General features: G+C 31.0%; 1 protein-coding gene across 2 annotated transcripts in view; it reads left to right on the forward strand.

Annotated features, from left to right (window-relative positions):
• The window catches only part of BCHE (butyrylcholinesterase), a 68,256-nt gene that overhangs the window by 25,320 nt on the left and 30,542 nt on the right, over positions 1 to 12,394 (forward strand). The gene's annotated exons all lie outside the window — the stretch shown is intronic.

Below are 12,394 nucleotides of genomic sequence, written 5' to 3' on the forward strand. Positions count from 1 at the left end.
ATGGATAACTCTCACAGACACTTTCTATAAATTATTAATAGTATCTGCTAGAAAATCACAACTTGAACAGAAAACATTATCCTTAGTTCACATTGAGTATAACTATAGATAACACAGTTAATTTTTATCATTAGGTATCTATTTTTTAAAGTTCAGTAAGCAAAACTATAGCCTGAAACTTACTTTTTTGTCTCCAAAATAAATCTCAACTTTGTAATTGGTTGGTATGAAAATAGAGAATTATTTAAATTACCAGTAAGCATGAATAAGAATGGTAATTTTAAATAACTTATGTTACCAATAACTATAAATATATTAATATAAAAACCTCTTAGGAATCTGTAAAACTCTACTGATCACTATAAAATACTAAATATAGAGAAATTCTCCAATACATTATGACAAAATAATTCTTATTTAATAATACTTTTAAAAAAGTTTAACAGTTAAAGAAATTTAACTAAGGACAATGCTATAATAGATATGCATAAAGTCAGTTGCTGCTACTTTATGTTTAATTATAAAAGCAATATCACTTCTGTTGGAGAACTTATAACATTATCAAATTACATACTTTTCTTTGAGAGATACTATAATATGAAAGGATTCTACCCTTTTATTACAAAAATGCATAGTAATGTGGGTGAATTATTAAAATAATTTGTTATTATAATATAAATAGAATATACCTAACATTTGCCTTAATATATCTCTGATAAATTTCTGCTAAATATGAGCAATGGATCTAAACAGTTATGCATGTGGGATTTTATAGATGTATACATAATGAAAAATAAAATATTTAAAAATATATTGGTTCTAAAATAAATCTTTAAAAATCTCTTCATGCACTCTAAAATTTTATTGCATAACAATAAAAAATGAAAAGTATCCTATACATTTTTTAAGTTTTATTTAATATATAATACAAGAAACCCATTAATCTCAAATTTGGCAATAATGTGATATCTTGACATAAAAGTTGAAAACCTCTAATAAATTTTAAAAATTAAAACCACGTGGATATTGGGTTTAACTATGTCTTATGATGGGATTTTATGATTTTTGCTCGTATTGGCTTAATGTTGTCTATACAATACCCTAAAAAAGCCCACCTAAAATAAAGATTAAACATTTTTCAATGTAGAAACATGAAAGTTCATAAAAGTTTTCTTTCATAAGCTAAATACTAAATACCATTATGAACACCCATTTAAAAATAAATGGAAAGAATTTCATAATATATTGAGTAATATGTACAGATCATTTACTTTTTAAATAAATTAGGTAAAATGGTCTTTAGATCTCTTGGTGTTTAAACTTAATATTGTACATAAGTCAAAAGGAATAAATAGCTGTGAGTATATCATTCCATAATTGATGATTTTTTTCTTAATATGACTTTCTTATCCAGAGGTAAAATCATAGTCAGTATTTTTCCATAGGATATGCCGATGTTTTGTTGATGTGAATGGCATTTTGGAAGTATATTTATAGCAGTCTAAAAACTATTCAAATTTAGCTTTGTTGAGATGTGGCAGAAATAAAGTAATCACAATATAAACATAGCTTTTAAAATTAAAATCTTATTTATGTATTAAAGAAGACCAAATTGCTATTGAATTAAAATAAGATATTTTCTATAAAGATTCTTATAACATCGTGGATAATATAGTGTTTGTTCATAAAATATCACTTACATATTACACGTTAAGCATATCAAAAATTTCTAAAAGGAATGTATAAGCTTTTCTCGTTTCTTTATGGTATATGTCACTGGCATTCAAAGATTATATACGTATTTGACAAGTTAAAAGAAATCCTGAAACCTGTTTTACATTGGCATATATAAACTCATAAACACCATCTGTCATATCTCTGACTCCCTTTACCATAACTGGAGTTAGAATACTGCACATTATTTAAACAGGCAAGAATATACAAGGTTGTGAGTTTGTCTTAAAGAAATTCAACTAAGTAAAATATTAAGCATAAATATTTTACTATAGACTGGGCATGGTGGCTCACACCTGTAATCCTAGCACTCTGGGAGGCCGAGGTGGGCGGGTCATTTGAGCTCTGGAGTTCAAGACCAGCCTGAGCAATAGCGAGACCTGTCTCTACCAAAAATAGAAAAAATTAGCTGGGCATGGTGGCGCAAGCCTATAGTCCCAGCTACTCGGGAGGCTGAGGCAGAAGGATCACTTGAGCCCAGGAGTTTGAGGTTGTTATGAGCTAGGCTGACACAACAGCACTCTAGCTGGGGCAACAGAGTAAGACTCTGTCTCAAAAAAAAATTTTTTTTCCCTATGACTAAGTACTTTTTATATTATTAATAAAAAAATCTAATAATAAAATTTCTCTATTTTGATCTCAACCATTGCTACGGTAATATCTTGGTGTGCTATGAAGCAGATGATAACTGGTTTTTAAAAAGAATTATAACTGTTTTAAGTATATTAAAATATTATTGTGTTCCAGATAGGGAGAACTTAAACTATATTTCCTAAGGAAACTTACTGGACAAATAAGGTTCTAGAAAATATTACTTTACTTCAAAAATGGCCTTTTTTATAAGTGGTTGAAGAAAAATATGATTCTTGTATGATGTCAGAAAAATAGACAAACATTATAATTCAACTATAACTTACCTCAATCTGCAGGGGTTTTATTTTAAACTTATAAAAAATATCAGATGCTGGAAAATTTTAATAAGTTAATATGAGAAACCTAATGAAGTATTTTCCATTGGTTCTGTAATCGTTTAGCTCAAAAAAATAAAAAGTAATGAAAATTACGCATTAGTTATTTTGTGTTACAATCCACCAAAAAAAAGGTGATAACTTCTTAAGGAAAATATGACAGATCATAGTAGTTTTAAAAGTATGTGTTTTGATTCAATTTATTTAACATATCTTCCTAAAAACATACCATCATTATTTATATTAATAGTTGTTTCCAAGATTACAGAGTTCTTCTAGTCATGTGATTTTCTGTAATTTAACAGCTGAGTTTTGCATAATCACTCAGCACTACATGCAAAGTTCTAAATTTGGTCATTAAAACAATCAGAACACTCTTAAATGGGGTTGTTTGATTTTTTTATTGCTGATTTGCTGAGTTCTTTAAAGATTCTGGTCATCAGCCATTTGTTGGATGCAAATATTTTTTCCTATTCTGTAGGTTGTCTATTTGCTCTATTGATTGTTTCCATAGCTGCACAGAAGCTTTTTAATTTGATCAGGTCCCATTTATTTGCTTTTGTTGTTGCTGTGATTGCTTTTGGGGTCTTCTTCATAAACCCTTTCCCTAAGCCAGGCGTCCTCAAACTACGGCCCTCAGGCCACATGCGGCCTGCTGAGGACATTTATCCGGCCATGGGTGTTTTTGCTGCTGCTGCCTGTCCTGCTTAGCAGCCGACTCATCCAGGACCCACAGTGTGCATGTGTGGAATGTACTCTGCACTCTCCAACAGTCTGAGGGACAGTGAACTGGCCCCCTGTTTAAAAAGTTTGAGGACCCCTGCTAAGCCATTATCTGTAAGAGTTTTCCAACATCATCTTCTAGAATTCTTATAGTTTCATGCCTTCGGTTTAAGTCTTTTATCCATTGTGTGTATTAAATTGTGAATGGTGAGAGGTGCGGATCCTGTTTCAGTCTTCTACATGTGGCTATCCAATTTTCCCAGAACCATTTATTGAATAGGGATTGTTTTCCTTAAGCTGTACTACAAGCTTGAACTTACGATTTTTGTCTCCTTTGCAGATTCTTTTCTCATCTCTAAATATTGTAGCGTTTCAAAACTCAGCCTTGAACATCTCTTCTCTGTAAATATTTATTCCATAGGTGATATCCTTTAGCTTCACTTCTTTAACTACCATCTACAAACTGATGACTTCAAAAGTTTTATTTGTAGTCCAGATCTCTCCCTGAACCCCTGGGCCTTATGTACATATCCACTTAAATAAATATCTCAAACTTTATCCATAATTTACTTTTAAAATTCTCCTCACAGCCTTCCCCATTTTAGTTAAAAATGTCATTCCTTTACTTGCTTATGCCAAAAAACTCAGGATCCACATTGCTGTCTCCATTTTTATCATTCCCCGCAGCTAGTTTATCAGTAAATCCTGTCAACTTGACCTTCAGAAAAAGTAACCAAGCCAGAATTCTCTTCAAGAGTTCACATTGTTTATAATTGTTATGACCATTACATATTTTGTAATCTAGAATAGCCATAAAATATAGTCTGGGTATTATATGATATTAAGAGATTATTATTAAATTTGTTAAGTGTAACAGCATTTTCTTGGCTAAGTAGGAATATGTTCTTTTTTCCCAAATGTATACTGAATTGTTTGCCTGTGCAATGTCCTGGTGTCTATAAAACAACATAAACAAACCAATGAATAGAATGAGTTAGCAAGTGGCTACAACTTCCTATATAATGTAACATCTCCTTTCTCTGCTTTTTTGACCTCTTAGCATATATTATTTAACTGATTTATCCTCCTTATCATCTCTCTCCTTCTAATGTGTAAGCTCCAGAAAAACAGGATTTTTTTGTTTATGTTGCTCACAACTATGTTCCTATTACCTACAACATTGTTGGGTACATGATAGGTAGTCAATGAATAATTGTTGAATAAATGAGTAATTAAATAATTGAATAGATTTTTTTCACCTTCCCAACCTCCAAATATTCCTAGAGCTCAGTTCTTAGATCTCCTTTCTTCTTTTCCATATACCCTTCCATAAGTAATCTCATCTATTTCCATGACTTTAAATAACATGTATAAGCTCATGAATTTATAACTCTGTAAATGCCTCCATTTATAAGTTGCTAAAACCCAATTTTTGCTATCTTTGAATTTTTTTTTCATTCCCCATTAGTAAAATCTATCAGCTCATTCTTTTTTTTTTTTTTTTTGAGACAGAGTCTTGCTTTGTCACCTGGGCTAGAGTGTGTGGTGTCGGCCTAGCTCACAGCAACTCCAGACTCCTGGGCTCAAGCGATCCTCCTGGATCAGCCTCCCCAGTAACTGGGACTACATGTGCATGCCACCACACCCAGCTAACTTTTTCTATTTGTAGCAGAGACAGGGTCTCACTCTTGCTCAGGCTGGTCTCAAACTTCTGACCTCAAGCGGTCTTCCCACCTCGGCATCCCACAGTGCTAGCATTACAGGCCTGAGCCACCATGCCCAGCTGATGATTTTTGTTTAATTATAAACATTTTCAAGACATGCACTACTATTGTATTTTAAATATTAATACATTTAATCCTAATATATTGAGATTATTCAGATTGAAAGTTGAAAATTTAAATATACACTGCACTATGGATTTCTTGAGTTTTTATTTTTTTTAACTCAAACCTTGCTTTTTTATTGAATTCCCAACTTACCATGATGTATCAGAAAGAGCATGGCATTAGAAGAACATAAGCTTGATTTTGAAGCCCATATTTACCACATACTTGCCAGGTTAATTATTCCCTCTGTGTCTCTATTTCTCTAATAAAACCGGCCTCATATATTTATTGTGAAAACTTGTCCAGTGGTTAGTATGTATCCTATTGTGGATGTATATAGATGTGGATATACCTATGGAAAAGTATGCAAGCAACAATTAGACTGGCTACAGTGGTTATAGGATAGTGTTACTGTCTTCGCTAACATCATCGTCTCCTTCTGTTTCATCTTCTTTCTCTTCATTATTATAATTTCCATTGATTAAATATTCCATTAGTATCCAAGCAGGGTTCTAAGTATTTAACATAGATTTGAATATATTCTTCATAACCACTTCATGTAAAATGCATTAATATTCCTATTTTAAAAATAAAGCCACTGACTATTGGAAAGTTAGTTAAATTGCCCATGACCACATAATTAATAACATTTTTAATAAATACTTTCCACTGCAGTTTCTTGATTTTAAAATTATTTTTAAATTATAGTACCTAAAATAACACTTTAAAACTCCTCTGCTCAGAAAAAAAAACAAAACTTTAAAACGTAAGATGAGTATGTTGTCAGCAGGAATACTTCTCTTCCTATTTATAGAGTTGCCATACTCAATGTGATAAATAAACTTTTATCCCACTCCTCAGATTAAAGAAATTTTAAGATTTCTAATTTCAAAAATGTTTATAGTTATTTATTTTATATTTATTATATAGTCCATATTTTATAATTATGTATTCATGTAAAATATTAAAAGCATAACATTTCTGTAGCCCTAGTCATAAAATAGTATAAAATTTAGTAAAACAAGATGTTTCTGATTTCCTCAGATAGATATTTTTACATAAAATTCATGAGATAGTTTCCAAGGTACACTGCGTTTAAATTCACAAGTTATTAAATAATACTTTTCAGTATAAAATAATTATCCTTGCAGTTTTCATTATGGTACATCTGCCTCAGACATAAGAAGTAAAATTCTGTGACTGACTTAGCTGCAATTAGTAAGTCATTCAGAAATCACATTCATCACTGTCACTAAAGAAGAATCTGGAAGGAATTGCATGAGCTATATTTAGCATCTATGAGAACTGCAAAGTCCATTCTGTTCATCTTTCTCACGTTTCTGTTTGTAAGTAAAAGCCAGAAAGCTGTAGCCAAGAAGGGCCGGAAGGAAGATTTGCTTTCAATACCCATCTTCAGTTCAGCTCACAACTCCCTTCTATGACTCAGTAGCCAGTTCCAAATTACCAAATGCTCTTTAAAGATAATTGACTACCCTGCTTGTCTAGTTTTTCATAAATGATACTACAACCTGAATTTATAGTATCTGTTCATTTGTTTATTTACTCTTTTGTCCATTCATTAAACTGATGGATTTCTAAGATCAAGGATTTTATAAATTCTGTTCACTGTTGTATCCATTGCTCACAGACAAGTTCTTGGTACATGGTAGGAAATAAAATAAAATTAATGAATAATAAAGTGCTTCTTGAAAAAAAATTAATTCAGTTTATATGGTGTATCTTCAGGCACAAGTAACCTTATTTTTTTTCACAAGTGAAGTGGTAATCTCTAGTCTGAGGACAAAAAATAGTGTATGTATAGCAGGGAGGAAGAGGAATGGTGGCAAATATATCTGGTTACACATACAACTAAGGTTATGTCATATGAGATAATTTAATTATGGTCTGTGTGGGCTCAAAGTAGAGAATCTCTGGGTAAAATTTAAAGAAAGACAATTTTTAGCTTGTCATTAAAAAAATACATTTTTCCTTTTGGAAAAATAAAATAAAATAGCCCAGTGCCTGAAATTTTAGTAGAGCCTAAATGCATATCTCTTTTACTAAGTAGATTTAGTAATGAGTAAAGTTGTCAGGGATTGAAATGACTTTGTCCAAAATGTAACACACATCCCATTATGAAAAGAAGTTGGAATAGCTTCATGCAGATATTTTAGAGAGAATAAAATAGAGATATTGAAAGATTGGACAATATTAATTCAAGGAAACTTCAACTTAAAGGATATAATATTATTTTTGGTAAAAAGTAAAAATTATTTAGGTAATAGAAAAACTAGCAGGAAATATGCAAAAAGAGTTAACTGAAATTTAAGAATAGAAAATCTTTGATTATAAAATACTTCTCATTATATGCTAATTAAGTAGTATGATTCTATGAGAAATAATTGAAGGATAAAATAACACATCATAAATCTTTCAAATTGTTGACAATATGGATAAGATATTTTTAAATTTATTAATTATCAGTTAAATAATCAGAAGAATAGAATTATTGAAAGACATATAGCTTTTTATATGCCAGATAGCAAACATATATTATTATTACATATCCAACATTAATATAGATTTGACATTATTTTGAACAATGGTTTTAAGCAATTAGTAAGGTATCTGATATGGACCATAAAAATGAAGAAAGATTATTTTTTATGTATCACAATTTTAATGGTTAGAAATTCAATTTGCTTTGATGCGCTTTGGAAAATTCGTTAAGCATGATTTGGCCTCTATTCTGTACATATGTGTATTGCAATAAAACTGATTTAAATTGTTTATTCTTCTGACAGTTTCCTGCTAAAATAGGGTCATTACTATTTATGCACCTTACCATGATACATTTGGTTGTTTCATTTTTTTCCCCTGGAAGCAATGTCCTTTATGTAGATATACAAATAAAATCAAATACACATTGATAGATTTAAAATTTTAGTTTACACTATATGTATCATATTACCTAAATTTTTTTGCACATTGGATACTTTGTATATTTATACATAAAATTACACTGGATTCAACATCTTAAAATTTTTAAACTAAATTCAGTTTAGTATTTATTGGTACTTGGCAGAAGTATAGGTATATGAAAGGAAGTATATGAAAGGAACCTTATAGCTTTTATAGAAGCATGAACAATATATAGGGCATTGATATTCTCATGATTTCAAGGTGAGATCTGTGCCATTCAAAAGATACCACAACACTAAATGAAGAGAAATGTTTTGAAAATTAGATAGGATTTTTGTAAGGACTTCAAATTAAATAGGAAAAATGGTATAATATTTCAACTTAAAAGTTGAAGAATATTTCACTTATCAAAGTTTATCAAACAGTCTATAAAATTATATGGGTATGTCTTTTGAATAAGTAGTAATGAAATTATTTGTGATTCTACCATTGAAAATGGAATGCTGTGATACCTCATTTGTTCCACTGTAAAAAACTATATACTCTAGTTTGTAAAAACTATGTTAAGAAGACTGTTTTGTTGTTGTTATTGTTGAGCTGTTTTGTACATGGTGAAAGATAAGGAACCAGTTTCATTCTTCTGAATGTGGCTATCCAATTTTCCCAGCACCATTTATTGAATAGAATGTCCTATTCCCACTGTCTGTTTTATTCTGCTTTGTTGAACATTAGTTGGTTGTAGCTCTATGGCTTTATTTCTGGGATATCTATCTGTTGCATTGGTCTATGTGTCTACCTTTATACCAGTACCATGATATTTTGGTTATTATAGCCTTGTCATATATTTTGAAGTCAGGTAATAGGCTATGTGATGCCTCCAGATTTGTTCTTTCTGGTTAGTATTGCTTTAGTTATTTGTGCTCTTTTTTGGTTCCATATGAAGTTTAACATTGTTTTTTCAATATCTGTGAAAAATGACTTTGATATTTTGATGGGAATTCCATTGAATTTGTTTAAGCATTATTGCCAATATGGATATTTTAACAATGTTGATTCTTCCAATCCATGAGCATGGGATGTTTTTCCATTTGTTTGTGCCATGTATGATGTTTTCATCAGTGTTTTGTAGTTCTCATTGTAGGTATCTATCACCTGCATGTCATAGTGTATTCCTAGGTATTTTCTTTTCTTTGCTACTATTGAAAATGGTATTGAGTTCTCGATTTGATTCTCAGCTTGACTGCTATTAGTACATAGAAATGTTCCTGATTTGTGTACATTAATTTTGCAACTCGAGACTTCACTGAACGTATTTATCAATTCTAGGAGTCTTTTGTTGGGGTTTCTAAAGTTTTTTAAATATAAGATCATATTGTCAGCAAACGGATAGTGTGACTTCTTCTTTTCCAATTTTGATGCCCTTTATTTCTTTCTCTTACCTGATTGCTCTGGCTAGGACTTCCAATACTGTACTGAATAGAGGTGGTGTCACTGAACATCCTTGTCTTGTTCTGGTTCTTAGGGTGAATGCTTTAAACTTTTCCCCATTCAGTATGATGTTGGCTCTGGGTTTGTCATACATAGCTTTTATGATTTTGAGGTATGTTGCTTCTGTGCCTAGCTTGATGAGGGTTTTAATCATGAAAGGATGCTGGATGTTATTGAATGCTTTATCCATATGTATTGTGATGATCAAGTGGTCTTTGTTTTTGTTTCTGTTGTGGCTAATCATGTTTAATGATTTGTGTATGTTAAACCATCCTTGAATCCTGGGATGAAATCCACTTGATCATGGTGAATTATCTTTTTGATGTGCTGTTGGAATTGGTATGCTAGTATTTTATTGAGGATCTTTGCATCTATTTTTATGAGGCAATTGGTCTCTAGTTTTCTTTTCTTTTCTTTTTGTTATTTTCTTTCCTTGTCTTGATATCAAGGTGTTACTGGCTTCATAGAATGACTTAGGGAGGATTCTTTCCTTCTTGATATAATGAAATAATTCTAATAGGGTAGATTCCAGTCCTTTTTTAGGTCTGGTAGAACTTGGTTATAAATCTATTTGATTTGGGGCTTTTATTTATTGGGAGTTTTTTATTATTCTTTTTATCTAGCTATTCCTTATTAATCTGTTCAGGATTTATATTTCTTTCTGATTCAAACTTGGGAGGTGGTGTTTCCAAAATTTTAAACATTTCTTCTAGATTTTCTAGTTTGTGTACTTACAGTTTTTCATATTAATCACAAATGATATTTTGTATTTCTGTGACATCTGTTGTAATGTCTCCTTTTTCATTACTGATTGAGCTAAGTTGAATCTTTTCTATTTCTGCTTAATCTAGCTAGTGGTCTATTGACTTTGTTTATCTTTTCAAATAACAATTTTTTGTTTCACTGATTTTTTTGTATTATTTTATTTTTTTCCATTTAATTTAGTTCTGCTCTGATCTTTGTTATTTCTTTTCTTCTACTAGCTTTGGGTTTGGTTTGTTCTCTCTACTTCCTTGAAGTGTGACATCATATTGTTAATTTGTAATATTTCTATCTTTTTGATGTAGGCATTTAGACTATGAGCTTCCTCTTTAGCATTGCTTTTTTTGTAACCCCTAGATTATGGAAGCTTGTGTCTCCTTTGTTGTCCAATTTGTAAAATCTTTTGATTTCCATCTTTGTTTCATGATTGACTCAAGGATCATTCAGTAGGAAAGTTTGTCTTTTCTTTTCTTTCTTTTTTTTTTTTTTTGTTGGCTTCCATGTATGGTAGAGTTTTGAGAGTTCCTCTTGCAATTGATTTCTAGTGTTATTCCATTGTGGTCTAAGACGATACATGCTATGATTTTGATTTTTTTTTTTTTAATTTGCAGAGACTTATTTGTGCCTTAACATAGGATCTATCTTGGACAATGTCCCATCTGCTGATGAGAATAATGTATATTTTGCAATTTCTGAGTATAATGTTCTGTAAATATCTGTTAGGTCAATTTGTTCTAGAGTCCCATTTAAGTCCAGCATTTGTTGATTTTTTCTGCCTTGATGATCTGTCCAGTTCTGTCAATGGAGTGTTGAAGACCCCAGCTATTATGACATTACTATTTATTTCCTTGCTTAGATCTAGTAGAATTTGTTTTATGAATCTGAGAGCTCCTGTGTTAGATGCACATATATTTAGTATTGTTAAATCTTCTTGTTGAATTGATCCCTTTATCATTACATTATTTCCATCCTTTTACTTTTTTAACATTGAAAATTTGAAGTCTTTTTTTTTCTGATATGAGAATAGCTACTCTGTCTTGCTTTTGTTTTCCATTTACATGGTATATATTTCCACTCCATTACCTTGAGTCTCTGAGAATCTTTATAAGTTAAATGGATTTCTTGAAGACAGCATATATTTGGGTTGTGTTTTTTGATTAATTCAGCCAATCTATATCTTTTAAGTGGAACATTAAGGCTGTTTACATTCAATGTTTGTATTGATATCTGAGATACTCTTTTGTTCATCATGTTGATTCTTACATAGTTGCTTTGTTTTTCTCCCTTGTGTTAATATTTTATAGGAGCTATGAATTTTAACTTTTGGATGTTTTTTATAGTGGTAGGCATCAATTGTTCTGTTCCATAAATAGAGCACTTATCAGCATATCTTGTGGGGCAGGTCTACTGATGATAAATTCCCTTAGTGTTTCCTTATCTGGGAAAGACTTTGTTTTTCCCTTATTTATGAAACTTAGTTTTGTAGCATACAACATTTTTGGCTGACAGTCATTCTGATTGCGAAGAGTATAAATGGGACCCCCATCCCTCTCAGCTTATAAGGCTTCTGCTGAGAAGTTTGTCATTCATCTGGAGGGTTTTCCTTTGTCAGTTACTTGATGCTTTCATCTTACATTTTGTAGGATTTTCTCCTTCACTTTGAATTTGGCTGGACTGATGACTATGTACCTTGGTGATGTACATTTTGCCATGAATTTTCCAGATGTCTATAACCTTCTTGTACCTGGATGTCTAAATCTCTAGTGATACCAGCAAAGTTTTCCTCAATTATTTCCTCAAGTAGGTTTTCCATGCTTTTTGTTTTTTTTTCTTCTACCTCAGTTATAGCTATGATTCTTCTGGTTTTTTTCACTTAACATAGTCCCATATTTCTTTGAAATATTGTTCATTACTTATTCTTTTTTCTACCTTTTTGACTAAATAGATTTATTTGAAAGCCTTGTCTTC

Source organism: Microcebus murinus, chromosome 1 (assembly GCF_040939455.1).
Source record: "Microcebus murinus isolate Inina chromosome 1, M.murinus_Inina_mat1.0, whole genome shotgun sequence".
Classification (NCBI taxonomy): domain Eukaryota; kingdom Metazoa; phylum Chordata; class Mammalia; order Primates; family Cheirogaleidae; genus Microcebus; species Microcebus murinus.